This window comes from Podarcis raffonei, chromosome 7 (genome assembly GCF_027172205.1).
Source record: "Podarcis raffonei isolate rPodRaf1 chromosome 7, rPodRaf1.pri, whole genome shotgun sequence".
In the NCBI taxonomy this organism is placed as follows: domain Eukaryota; kingdom Metazoa; phylum Chordata; class Lepidosauria; order Squamata; family Lacertidae; genus Podarcis; species Podarcis raffonei.
This window is the reverse complement of record NC_070608.1, coordinates 91264208-91278413: the sequence shown is the minus strand read 5'-3', so window position 1 is coordinate 91278413 and position 14206 is coordinate 91264208. Positions and strand designations below refer to the sequence as shown.

The 14206-nt window shown below is 42.1% G+C and overlaps 1 protein-coding gene across 7 annotated transcripts in view; it reads left to right on the top strand.

The window, feature by feature from the left end:
• ADCY2 (adenylate cyclase 2) overlaps positions 1 to 14206 on the top strand; it is a 142861-nt gene that overhangs the window by 16890 nt on the left and 111765 nt on the right. The gene's annotated exons all lie outside the window — the stretch shown is intronic.

Sequence of the window (14206 nt, the reverse complement as noted above, 5' to 3'; positions counted from 1 at the left end):
AGGAATGCGAAGGAGGGGGAAAAAAGGTCACGGGTTTCAAGAATTGACACTTAAGACTCCTTGATCCAGTTGGGAAAACATCCAGTGCAAAGGCTGCAGATCTCTACTTGAAAATCCAACATTCCCAAAGAACATTTTTAGAGAACATAGATAGAAATAATTATGTATTTTAAGTAGGGCACAATCATATGGGAAAGTCTTCTGCACAAACCCTATTGAAACAAATGGGTACTGGACAAGGGCATGCCAGTCTGATGACTGCCCTTTAAAACATCCCATGTGATGTCTCTAACATTATAAAGAGCTAATTATTAGAATTTTGGTCAAGTGATAGAAGAATTCTCCTTTTGGGTCAGCAGATCAGCTAGCTGAGTCATAGAATAATCTGAAGGGGGGCTGCTCACAGCATAGTCTGCTTTGTTTTCTACATCCCTCTTTAATTTCAAATAGTATTTTAAAGCAAGGCAATGGCTAATATGCAGAAAGTCCTAAAGAGATGTAGAGTGGATGTATTTGACATTTTTTTCACAGGGAAATATTGTCATAAATTGATAAATCCCTTTAATTTATTCTATGGTTACCTAGAATAAACACAGCCTGTAAAGGTGTAATAGCCGTAGGTCATAGTCTTCCACTGATAACTAAGCAGGTATCAAATATAATTACGCTGCGCATTTTTCCTCCATGAATTTCTGAAAGATTGCAGAAGTATGGTAAAAGACAAAGACAAATATTAATGGTCAGCTGCAGCAATGCATTGATTTTCATTCGTTTCTTTTTCTGTTACTTTATTGTGTATGCAAATACACTCACAAACATACAGTGTTCCATTTGTTTCAATGGGCTTTGTTTAGAGGCATTTACTGTAACTTGTATTCTTGCACAAACGCAATTGAAATGAATGGGCAGCTGGCCTTCTGACTTTGCCTGTTAAACAGAGCAGCGCTTTCTGGGTGCTGCAGCTCAGGCTTCAGCTTCTGCAGCTTCAGTCAGTGACCTGAGGGACCCTGGACTGGAGGAGATTCTGTCCATCTCTAGATTTGGGCAAACCACCTTCAGCCCTAACACAGGCAGAGATTTGAAGCAGGGACACAACCGGATGCTTACCGTTTACATGCCTTGTTGCTACACCAGCCATTAAGAAGACGGTTACATTACGTTGACCACGGTGGAGGGAGTTGGGGATGCGTAGCCTGGAGAAGAGGAGGCTGCGAGGAGATAGGAGAGTCATCTTCAAATATCAAAAGGACCGCCAAATGGAGGGTGGAACATGCTTGTTTTCTCCTGTTCTGGAGGCCAGGACCCGAACCCATGGCTTGAAGTTACCAAAAAGGAGATTCGGACTAAATACCAGAAAGGACTTTGGGATGGTGTGAGCTGTTTGGCAGCAAAACAGCCTCCCTTGGAAGATGGTAGACTCGCCTTCCTGGGAGGTTTTAAAGCAGAGGTTGGATGGTCATCTGCCATGGATGTTTTAGTTGAGATCCCTGCATTGCAGAGATTGGATAACCCTCAGGGTCAGCGCTACAGTTCTATGACTATGTTCTGCAGTGTTTTTGGATGCATTTAAATGACATTTGTAAGACGATGTGTAAAGTTTTAGGAAAACTTTATTTCAGTTGTAATTTATCTGGCTTGGTTTTTAAATTTGTAGATCTCATTGCCCTCTTCTTCATGTTATCCCTTTGTCATCACATGTTCCCCTGGTGTATGAGCACATCCTTGAGTTCGTTCTAGTCTAGTTGGTGTGAGGACAGAGTGTCCCATGTGCAGATTAGGGTCTTGCTGATGTCAGCATGGAGGTGCAACTGCCCCAGCCTGTTTGCAGAGCTGGAGAAACGCTTCTTTGTTTTGGTTTTTTAAATTTTGTTTACATTAGTTTGTTTTTTCATTATGAAAAGCCTAAGCAAATTCATTCAGATGAGACTCTGGGAGAGTGGCAGTTTCAGGAGGCTGGGAGAGGGCTGGTCCCTTGATGCCACCCTCCTCCAGCCATGGGTCGTGCCCACTTCTGCTGTATTTAGGAGGGGCTTGGGTGGCTAGAGCGCCCTCTTTGCTGGCTGGTGTGGGATTTACCACCCACCCACTCAGTGGGGGAGCAGGCAAGTTGTTGCAAGGACTTTGCTATGGTTTACTTGGTCGCCATATTCAGGGCCAGGGAGGAATTTTGTCCTGCAAGCAAATGGGCTGGTTTTCAAGTTTTTGCCTCCTAATGAGAACCGTCACAACTCTGGCAGATAAGGCATTGGGCTGGATAATGCGGGTACCCTGTTAAAGTGGCCCGGGTGTGTGACTCTTATCTGGGAGTCTACTGGTTGACCAAAGCACCTGTGCGGGGTCGTGGCACCTGATCCATGTCGGCAGTGACTCGTCAGCACAGGATTAACCCTGCTGGGTTCCTATCAGGCAGCTTGCTGGATGCCGGATGCATGTCTGGTGCCTCAACCAAACATACTCTTACCTTTAATCACTAAAGTTGTGGCCTAATTCAACTCAGTTCCAGTCTCCTGTGTTCATTTCTTTAGTCTTCCCAGTGCTGGCCACAGACATCATGAGCCAGTGGTGGCAAATATTTTGTTTAGTGTTGAGATTTCTAAGGAGATTCAGGATTATATGGGAAATGGCACAGGTTGGAGATGGAAAGAAGCACAAGTGCTTCAACATTTGGTATCCGAAGATCTGATGGAGGCCTATCAGGTTGCTGAAATCAAGCTGTGATTCTCATTTAACTGTCAGAAGATTTTGCAGGCCAAGAAGATGGAATGCATTGCAAAGTATCTCTGCTTGAAGTATCGTTTTTGGAATTCAGTTGAATGTCTTAAAAGTGCCTTTTAGGCAACCATCAAGGAATTTCTTGCCAGCTGCAGGAGTGCGTTGCAGCCAGCCGGACAGCAGGAATCGTCTCCCTCATTGCTTTCCAATGACTCACTGAAATGAACAAACATTAGTGGATTAAAAATGAAATGTGTCCAGGTTTAAAGAAGGGAAGTCAAAACTGAAAGGGGCTCATAAATGAGGGAAGGCAATTCCCCCCCCCCTCAGTAAGGTGGGTCTCCTGGCATTTGTCAAAGGCTAATGCAAAAACCCCCAAAGCTGAAACTAGCCAGTGATTGTACTAACCCTATCCTTAAACTTTATACATTTGAATTAAGAGGGATTAGGAAAGTCAAACATATTACCTTATGGAACTTGAGATGTCTTTCGTCTTCCAGCGAGGGTATATTTTTCTGGTTTTGTATGTGATATTATTAACAATATTTTTCTTTAATTTACATTACCTTCTCATCCACCCAAAGGGCAAGATTACAACACATCTTCTGCTCTTTATACCTCTGTAAAAACTTTGAGAAAGATTAGCATGTAGCAGACTTGCCAAGACCACCCAGACTGCTGGGTCTCCCGCGTTCAAACCCAAGCCACACCATTTGAGGTGGGGTGGGTGGTGACCCGGAAAGCAATCCTTTCAGTAATGGTACCCCATTAATGCTGTTCCTTCCCTAGAGAGGCATGCCCTGCTGCGTTTTGGATGCCAGGCAAAGACCTTTTTATTCTCCCAGAACTTTTAAGTTCTGAATTTTGCTGTAAACTTCTGTCTAAATTGCTGCTCTTATTAATTGCTTTGTGATTTAAAAATTGATTGTGTGATTCCCCCCCCCAATACGGCTTTGATTTTATTCTGTTTTGTTGTAAATCACCCCCTGGCAACCATCAGGCTGTATACATATACAAAATTAAGTGTTCATGCTTACATGTTCAAAATCAGTGATTCATGCTACAGCGATGGTGTGCAGAATAGCACAAAACCAAGTTACCTGGAAATAGCCTTGATATGCAGATATTCTTCATGTGTGGAAGTTTAGAATGTCAGTGAGAACATTAGGTTAGGACCCTTTCCCCTGACCCTTGGGGGGTCACTTTTGTTTGGAGGGGCATTCAGTTATAAGAACCCCCATTTGATGTAGGAAATGTGGCAGCCCATACACAGATTTACCACCTCAGCGAGCATTAAGTCTGAATCATAATCCATAAGTATTATAAATCATGTATGAAATAAAACATAACATTTTTGCATTTGCACTAGTTAACATAGTTGATTGCTTCCTTAACCCTTCAGTCATGAAGCATGTGCCCTGCCTGCTTCATTCAAACCCTTTAAGACAGCAGAAGTATGAACAAATAGTGTATATATTTAATTTGACTGAATGTTATCAGGATGGATTGTTGAAAAGAGGCGTTTATATTTATACATTAAAAGGAAGGGCAGTATAGATGAGGCAGCTGACTTTTTCAGTCTCTGGCCATTGCAGAGCCTGCAAATTCAATTTGTTATAAGAATGGGATGGCTTGTCTTTGACAAGGAGAATCCACTTGGTGAAAGGTATAATCTGGCCTAAATTCAGAACAGTCCAGTGAAGAATGGCTGGATTGCAGCAGTTTTAAATTTTTGCTTTGAGGTTCAGGGCATCTTCTGATTGTGGCCATTATAGTAACCACCTTCAATTTCTCCTTCCATTGCTTTGGGCTTTGTCAAACATTCACAAATATTGCAGTGGCGTGCGCTCCACTGATCTGTTGAAAATCTGTTGTGTCTTCGTAATGTTCTGAGGTTTCAAAAATCCCATTTTAATCAACCATTTAATTAAGGGCAAGTTATGAGCACATATCTGTTTGTTGAGTTTCCTTCCCAAGGGAAAAATGGTCACTGCTGAACTGAGCTGGCAGATACTCACAGAAGTCTGTAGGCGGGGGGGGGGGTGCTTTTGTGTTGTGTGGTGTTTGCTTCTGGGGCTGCTTCTCTATCTGTGTGTGTGTGTGTGTGTAAGAGAAACTCACATTGATCCTGCCATTTCTATCCTGTGTCTAATGTAAGTAAAATGTGACTGCATGGGAGGCTGGGTTGTAATACGTGAGATTCTAGACTGTTTTCCAGTTAGCACATTTTAGAGCTGAAGGTTGGTCCTATGCTTTTTAGTACACAAGTGGGTTTTTTTTAAAGAGTCTTTATTTTTCACATAAACCAAAGGTGTTCTGAACGTGGAATATAAATGAATGTTTCTCCAGCTTGAAGAACTTGACTCTGCTGGAGGTTTTCATGGGGCATTAGAGACTGATATTTTTGCAAACATGTTGGAAATGATTAGATGAAATGAAATATAGTGAGTTTGTACTGGCTACTCGAAGATTCAAAGGACATATTAAGGGAACTATTCTAGCTTTGAAAGGCATCTCATGGGAATTTCATTGCATTTCATAGCCCAGCATGTTTTGAAAAGATACCCGAAAGGCTATAACTCTCAAGTCTGCAGGATTTGTAGCAAACGGATATTCTACAAATGCAGCAACAGAGATAAATGTTTACAACCCATACATAACTTTTGCTCAGTCTGACAACATCTTTATGGACATAAACACCCACAAATCTCTTTTTCTCCAGTCTCTGTACATCTTGTTATATATGATGCTATTGAGTGGAGGAAGTCTCGGGGTGATATCTGATTGTGCTGCTGCATAATTGCAAGAGCTGTTGAGCCAGTAGGAAGTGTCTGCTCACAGAAGAGGAAGGGAGATGACTTTCCCTTATTTCCCCAAATCATCCAAAGCAGATTATTGGGGGGGAGGGTTGTTAAAGGAGAAAGGGGAATTGACAAAAATCTTATCACATCCTCTTCTGTGAACAAGGATGCCTGCTGGCTTGATGCTGTCATGATTCATCATTCAACGGTACGAGCAGTTGTAAGTACAGTGGTACCTCAGGATGCGAACGGAATCCGTTCTGGAGCCCTGTTCACATCCTGAAGTGAACGCAACCCGCGTCTGTGCGTACGTGAGTTGAGATTCGCCGCTTCCGCTCATGCACATGACGTCATTTTGTCCGTCTGCGCATGCGCGGGCAGCAAAACCCGGAAGTAATGCGTTCCGTTACTTCCAGGTCGCCGCGGAGCGCAACCCGAAAGTGCTCAACCTGAAGCGTATTCAACCCGAAGTATGACTGTAGAAGGCCAGCTTCCTGCAGCTCTTCTAGTCCAACCTGACTCCTGATGTAATGGGAATCCCTTTCTGTGGATGCAAAGGGAATAGCAGCTGAGTGACTGAAGGGGAACACCTGAGGATGTTCATCGGTGTTGCTGCTGTTATGCCAAGCAAATAAGGGCCAGAAACTGCACTATATTGGGCTCAGACAGCTTGTTTAGCTATAGCTTTCCATTTTGTATTGCTGTTTAAGCAGAAGGCAACTTGGGCACATGGCTGAAGTCTGCCTTGTGTTGCTTGCAATTGTTAGTACAACTTTTATTGCGTAGCTCTTGAATTACTTTATGTCAAGCGATTTAACAAGAGTAGCAATACTTTTCCAGTGGTTTTTTTTTTTTTTTTTTACGGAGTACACAATTGAGGTTGCTGTCCTCCAGGAGTGAGTCATCTTCTCTAGCCTGAGGGCAATTTTCTGGGGGCCACATGTGACTGATGAGGTAGACCAGAGGCAAAAGGGAGCAGAGCAGCATGTGCACTCTACCTCCCACAAAAGTCAGTGGCTTCTCTGCGCATGCACACCAACACACATCTTTCCATGGTCCATCCACTTACTGTAGTTCAAGGATCATGCCCAGCAGGTGAAATCACTCAAGGAGTGTGCGGATTATTCACTCCCATTTGCTCTCGCTGCTCTGTCTTCCCTACCCTGAAGCCTTCCACAAATCCAAATGTAGATTCTCGAGGTAGAGAACTGTATCTTTGTTGTTCCACATTAGCTGTGTGCATAGGCCATCAATTAACCAATCTCCCCTTTGGTAGGTTGCCCACCCTGAAACCTAAGTCCTTCTTTAATTATTTCAGAATCTCACCTACCAACTTCCCAATCAAACTTCCTTTCCAAGCCTTCTGTGCAATGGGGACGTGAGCTAAGAATGTCAAATTCAGAAATCCATGCAGATTCTGTGATGGATATATTTGCGGCTTGCTGTCTTGGGACTCTTATTAGATGGTGTAAAGGCTTTGTTTGGTGAAGTGTTTCATGAGACGGGAAACGGCAGAGCAGGAAAGGTGGGGGGAAGGGACAAGAGCAGAGTAGTTTAAAAACTGTAGTTCTATTATTGGTTTACTCCATCTGCTTTGTGTTATCTAAGAATCCAAATATCTCTCTCAAATAAATCTCATTTAAAGTTTCAGATAGATTGTTATAAGTCACCAGGGATTTTTCATTGAAAGACCACCTTTGGAATACAGAAGTGAAAGAAAGGCTTGCTTAGCCCATTCCAACCTGATTGTGTGGCTCTTTATAGGTGTGGTGATGGGGACATGCCATGCCAACCCACATCCCTTGGATTAGGTTGCAGGAAAAAGCTGGCAAAGTCTTGTGCTGTATTCTTGGTGTCTAAAAGGCCCATAAGACCTCCCATACTAGGGGTTGTCCAGCGCTCTACCTTCTTCTGTTTGGGAGTACAGGCAGCTCTCCATTTGCATGTGTTTGGCATGTGTGCAACCACTGATACACAGACACACACACACACCATTTCATTATTCCATAACATCCTTTTACGAATTCATATCAGGCTGAAATGTGAACTCACATCCCCATAAAAATCTGTTAAAATGTATGTAAGTAGCAAATGAAAAATGTTAGTGCCAGAGTCAAAACACAGTGCTGAAGGTTGTATCTTTTTGTCATCACTTTTTTTAGTGATGTAAAGAACTGTTTGTAGCTGTGATTGCTTTATGTACACTTTTCCGTACACTTTTCCGTGTATAAGACTATGTTTTTTTATTCAAAAATCATTTTCAAAATTAGGGGTTGTCTTATACATGGGTAGAGCAGGTGGGCAACTCTTGGCATCCCCCCTAAAAAGCTCAACAACTGCGGGTAATCCTCCCCCAAAAAAGCGCAACAACTTCAGGGAATCTCCCCCCCCCCTTTTGTTAAGTTTGAGTCCCCCAAAATAGGGGCCGTGTTGTACACGGAAAAGTATGGTAGTTTTAATCAACCTTGGAGCTGCTTGTTGTTCTTCAGCTAGACTCAGTGTCTAAGAGACGCTACTCATAGTTTGTCAATCTGCTCGGAGTTGTTCTTGAAAATGAAACATAGCTTGAAGGCTGTAGCTTGCAGCAATCGCCTTCAGCTGTTTTCAATATGAGCATAATACCTTGCTTAGGATACTGCTTTGTGCCAGAAATTGCTGCTAGGTGTCATTTTCCTCCAGGTGTTGGATTAATGCACATCTTCATTAATCTGAACAGTCCGGATAAAGTTGAAAACTGAGGAGCCAAAGCTATTGCAGTTTTTTCTAGCTTTTGTGTCTGTCTTAGGAGAAGACTATTAAGCCTTCAGACCACAATAAAAGTATACGAAGAAGTGGCATTTATTGACTGCTCCTCTTTATGCTTTTGTCACATAGCCAGCACATTTTGCCATGGAACCATTTTAATCTAAGCTGCTTGGAAAAATTAGTGAAGAAATAATGAAGTGGCAGGTCAAAATTTTCATTACTGCTTTTTGCTGTGACTTCTGCGCCAGGTATGGAAATCATGGTTCCAGAAGCTCAGGTCAACCCTTTTGCATAGCTAACATTAATTTTCCATAAATCTTTTTTAGGAAAAGATCTCAAGGTGGCCAGTGTGAGAGCAGCGGGGATAACCTTGAAGCAACAGGGTAACAGTGGAGTCTCACAGTCCAGAGTTGGAAGCAACTGCCTCAAGAATGAAAGTTCTGGAGCCAGTTGTCAACTGAGCCCGATGAGGCAAGCTTTTTAGGGCTAAGAGAGCTCCCTTGATAATGGATGAGGGAAAGTGTTTCCAAATCTGAAGGCAGGCAGCGAGAGAGGTCAAATTCCAGTCAGTGTCATTTGCACATGCGTTCCTTTCATAATTCCATTTGCCTCCTGTTTTCATATCAATGGGATTTTTGCTTTAAAAATTGAAACAAAAATAATAAATATTTAAATATTACATATTTTCTTATTCTAATTCCTAAATTGTCCTAAATGAACGCATTCCTGTGTAGCTTGGTGCAAGCTTTGAGCTGAGAATTACATTGCAGTATTTTGCAAAACTCCACAATCTGTAGGATATCTGTGGTTCTAGTCTGCACAGTAGTCTGGGAGGTGTGTGGGTCAGGTCTGTTCATTGTGGAGGTTCTGAATTCTGCAAGCATCCCAATAAGAAGGTTGAAATATCAAAACCAGCAATGTGGGTTAGGACAAGGCAAAGCAGACAAACCAAGGAGCAGGCACAGGTCTTGCTGGCATGGTGGATCAGTCCTATTGCTCTCCATCCTGATTTAACCTGGTCTTCAGATTGTTATGCAACAGCAGGCTCTGGAGGTGGTGGAAGTGAGAGGGGGCTGGTTCCTCATGGCCACTTCACCACAGCTACAATGGCTTTATTTATTTATTTATTTATTTAATGCTTTATTTTATGTAACAAGATTAACAAAACATTCCAACAATGGGAAGGAAGGAAGAAGAAAAACAATTATTATTTAATTTATATAACACCAAAATGCCTAATAAGTTTTTTACAAATAGAAAATTATTTATCAAGTGTCCACATGCAATAAAAATACGCCATAAAGAAAGCCTGCCAGATGTCAAAAAGAACAACAACTACCAGACTTTTAGGAGACATCTGAAGGCAGCCCTGTTTAGGGAAGCTTTTAATGTTTGATGCATTACTGTATTTTAATATTTTGTTGAAAGCTGCCCAGAGTGGCTGGGGAAGCCCAGCCAGATGGGCGGGGTATGAATAAATAAATAAATAAATAAATAAATAAATAAATAAATATTATTACATTCAACCTCCAAGGTACAACTGTATACTGGAAAAAATTCCACTGAGGATACTCCGTAAAACAAAAGACTAATCCTTTATAACAAATAAAATTAAGCAGAAAAGATTGGACATACTGGACGGAGTGATTTTACCTTTAATTAGAAAGATTTTGACTTGATTTGGTACAAAAAACAAGAGACTATGGAAAAATTCAAGCAAATGGATGAGACTGAAGAAACAGAATGGGGAGCTGGGGATAGGTTAACATTCAACTGAAGCCAGAACTTTTCCTTCTAGGAATAAAGGATATACAGTTAGAAAAGAACCATAGAACATTATTTCAGTATATCATCACATTGGATTTTATATGCACAAAGATGGAAAGATACATTATCTGCCTTGGAGGAATGGTGGCTAAAGTTAATGGATTTGGCTGAGATGACAAAGTGAATGTGTTTAAGTAGTGAAAAATCATTGTTGATATTTACAGAAGATTGGAAACCCCTTATAGACTTTTTGCATGAAAAAGAAAATGAACTTGTGATATCTGGATTTCAGCATTGAAGAAAATACTGGTTTTTACAAAAAGTGGAGTAGTGTTACCGTGCAGAGTGGGACAATGTTGGGTGGCAGAGAACAGAGCAATCTGTGCCATGTGGCCTGTCTTGTGCCCCCTAAGCTATCTGTTGTTCTCAAATGCAGTGGAGGATGCTGTCACATTGCCAGTGTTGGAGTAAGAGTCAGCTACCCATCTTGTCCTTTGCCTCAGGCAGCAAAATGTCTTGGGCTGGCCCTGAGCAGGGTGTGACTGCAACTTTTTAATGTGATGGCAAAGCAACCTTTGCTTACTCCCACTGCCTCCCTGCCTTTGGAGGAGCAAAGGGCTTGAAGTCTTCATGAGATCTGGGAGGGTTTCCTTAAATTATTATCTAAACAGAAGCAGTAGCATAATACCTTTTTTTTAGTGGTATTATTTTTTAGTGCTATGAATTTCCCAGAACTCTCCTTTAACTGGATGTTTAACAACAACAAAAAAGACAGCAGATTAGAGGGTATTGTTTGGGACTAAGAAAAGCCAAGCTGCAGTAAGTAATAGTCTTTAAAATGGGATGGAAGAGGTATTATTCAGACAGTGCAATCCTATGCACTTATACTTGGAATTTCAGTAGGACCTGCTCCCAGTTAAGTGGGCATAGGGTTTTAGCCTTAATTAGGTTAGGTGAGCAGTAGCAAACATGGGGTCCTGCAAATTTAATAAATAAAATGTACCCCTTTTAAATGTGTTTGTGGGAGGAGGGAGTTAATTTTATTTTGTTGTTTATGTATTTTGTGTTTTTATAATGTGTTTCTATCTACGGATGGAGGGTGGCATATAAATTTAATAAACAAATAATATTTTGGACTATAACCCCTATCAGTCCCTGCCAGTTGGACCAGTGGTCGGGGTGAGGGGACCTGCAGATCAAAACATAGGGAGGCCCCCACTTTGGCTATTTGCCAGGTTAGGGCTGAGGGTTATGGGATAAAAATATATTGGGTGGTAGCTAGGCATGCTGCACTGAAGAAACAAAGGTGGCAGCTTTATTTAGTAGCTCTACATTTCATGCAGACATCAATGAGAGCTAGTACTTCTGATTCTATTCGTGTTTACTCCACATTGAGTTCCTGTAAGAAGGCAGTGGCCCAGTAGTTCACAGAGAGCTTCAAAGCAGACCAGTTAATCTTTCCACACCAAGATGTTCTACCTGTTTCTGTGTAGCATATGAAACCAAATACATTCCTATTTCATGTGCTATTTTTGGCAGTGGCAGTACCCTTCTGCCTGGGAGAAGGGGGGAAGCAGTTGTTGTTTTGCTGGTGCTGAAAGCTGGCCCTTTTGAAGGAGGAAATCGGGTACATCTCATAATTTTTGTTTTAAAACCCAGATCTCTAACATCTGCCTAATCATTTGGGTTAATCTGACTCGCTGATGTAAAGAGCAGGCAAGTGTGTGTGTCAGTTGGGCAACAGCACCAGTGAAGTAACATTTCTGTAAAATATCTTGGTCCAGGCTGCTTTTTTTTACTGTCTGCTTGATGTATTGAAAACAGTTTAAATTTCAGAATTAAGTTATCTCAGTCTCTGAGCAACAGACAACACAATATTTTATGGCCAAAACTGTCAGTGAGAAGGGAAAGACACTTTAAAATAAATAAATTAGAGATGTACTGTATTACAGGGTCATTTTCCATCTCTTCTCATCCTCTTTTGCAATCCAATTCTTTCCACCTTAAAATATTTTGTTGTCAGTTGATATCACTTTGGGAGACCTGTAGTTTACAAACACTCCTGCATCCTTATCTTACCCTTCTAAAGCCTCTGAAAATCTTGAATAGGGAAAAGCAGCATTTGAGGGCAGGGACTAACCTGCCTCAAATGATGCAAGCAAAAATATGAAATATGAATTCAGTTGTTATTTAAGCAAGTAATGGTACAAGTTCAGCAGCAGACAAAGGACTCAGGAGTCATGGTTCAGGTATTCCAGAGCAGAGCGAGAAGTTAAGAACAGGGCGGAAATGACATAGATCTCCCAACAAGTTTCCACATCCTGTCCAACAAGCTTTTATATATGAGGTGGGGTGCGCTAGCTCAGAAGACTTGCTCACCTTGCAGGAATGTTGAGATGGTGCGTGTGCATGCACGCACAAACACACATTCAGTCGGGATAGGTGGGTCTGCTCCATTCTGCGAAGGCAGTGCCCTGTTCTGGTGACAGGACTGCACTCTCCAGTTCTGGCTTCTGTTTGGTTGCCGCCTCCTTTTCCGCCCCCCACTTCTGCTTCCAGAAACCCTCCTTAGGCTACACTGAGGCTTTGCACTCCACAGGAAGGCTGCTGGGGGGGGGGAGAGTGCCGGCATCCTTGCACCTCCTTCTGAAGCAGCTGGCATTGAGTCAGGGAGGGGAGATCCCTCCTCCTCCTGCATCAGAACCTGCCTCTCCAAGCACAATCCTGACAGCACTGTGAGGCTGGTGATAGGAGCACGGAGAGAGCTGTGGGGGGGGGGATGAGGAGCTCCCTGCCATTTCTGCCCATTATTTCTGCTCATACTTGCCCCAAAGTTCTTCACTTGGAGACTCCAAATAGGTCTACTGAATGGCAAATGCACATTTGGTACCCTATGTGGGGGATGGCTTGGGTGCTGGTGGTTTGGAGTGGATAGGGAAAGAGTTAGGTACACACACACACACACACACACACACGCCAAACACATAACTGTGCACCACTTCTAAATCCCTTTCCCTAGACTGCCTTCATTTAATCTGTTTGCAGGTGTATATGTATGTATATATGTGACATGTAATTATATCCTTTAGTGAAGTCTTGTACGCTGCACAATCTCTTGGAAAGCTGCAGCATTGTTCTGATGTCTGTTTGCAGAGCTGAAATTAATTGGTGTCAAAATATTATCCGGAGAATTGGTGAATACTCCCTGGTGAATATTCAGTTGGACAGCCAATAGCATTTTCCTGTCCCTGTTTTCTCCATGGGCTCTTCCAGCCATACCTTTTATAGTTCTATTTGTCCTGTTCGTTTATAGAATTCACAGGAGTGGCAGTCATTTGTATTGCTGTTCTGGTCGATTTCTCTTATCATCCCTTTGTTGCAGCTACCATACACTTATTTGGAGGCCATGTGGCTTGATTTTCAAACTGTCTCCCATAGCTTTTAAAAAATTGTAAAATGCGGTATAATGCTTGCTATTGGGACAAAAATCACCGTCATATTTGTCTGTAGCCCTGAAACGCATCTAGCTTTTAACCTTTTGGATTTGGATCAAACCTGGTCAGCCATCCATTTGTATCCAAATGTGGCCAGCTGCTTTGCAACCTATCTAAAAACAGAAGCAACAAGAAGAGGAGTTCTTGCTATAAATCTTTCTGCTGTTCCTATTTCCATTAGCAGCAAAAGCAGCTGCCAAACCTCCTCAGTTCTACAATAAGATCCTTTTTGTAAGCAGACTGCCTGTCCGGATCTTAGATTTGCCTTGATTACACACCAGGGGCCTCTATTGGAATTACAGGCAGTCCCAGTTTCTTGCTTACTCCCCTGAACCTTCACTCGGAAAGAACGTACAGAGCCTCTTTGCTGAGCACTCCTCCCATAACGTATTGTTCTAGCAGGTTTGAAAATAAAAATATTTACTATGTATTTAAAATTCTAAACACATTTACAGCAGTCAGCATGACTTCAATAAAGCAAGCTATACATTTGCAGACAAAAGCCAGACAAGTGTACACTTTCCCTCATGGGCTTATGAATTGTCATTTGGCTGGTCTTCTATGCCATAAGGAGGCAGTGCCACATCCTAAGGAATAATCCCATTATCAGCTAATGTTAGTTAGTTAGGCTCTTAGTTTCACCCATGTTACACAGCCCCACTCATGAGGTGACCTATTATTGTCAGT